Source organism: Chaetura pelagica, unplaced genomic scaffold (genome assembly GCF_000747805.2).
Source record: "Chaetura pelagica isolate M959 unplaced genomic scaffold, ChaPel_1.0 scaffold778, whole genome shotgun sequence".
Lineage (NCBI taxonomy): Eukaryota > Metazoa > Chordata > Aves > Apodiformes > Apodidae > Chaetura > Chaetura pelagica.
Window position 1 is genome coordinate 14,604 of NW_009954240.1, and position 211 is coordinate 14,814.

At 54.5% G+C, this 211-nt stretch overlaps 1 protein-coding gene across 1 annotated transcript in view; it reads right to left on the reverse strand.

Annotated features, from left to right (window-relative positions):
- Positions 1-211, reverse strand: part of TNPO3 (transportin 3) — a gene marked incomplete at both ends in the record, with an annotated part of 28,741 nt that overhangs the window by 14,592 nt on the left and 13,938 nt on the right. The gene's annotated exons all lie outside the window — the stretch shown is intronic.

Consider the following 211-nt stretch of genomic DNA (forward strand, 5'->3'; position numbering starts at 1 on the left):
GAGGGGACTGGGAACATCTCCCTGCTGAGGGAACATCTCCCTGGTGAAGGGAATGGGAACATCTCCCTGATGAAGGGTCTGGAACATCTCCCTGCTGAGGGAACATCTCCCTGGTGAAGGGATTGGGAACATCTCCCTGGTGAAGGGATGGGGATTAATTCTCTGTCGAGGGGTCTGGAACATCTTCCTGCTGCGGGAACATTTCCCTGAT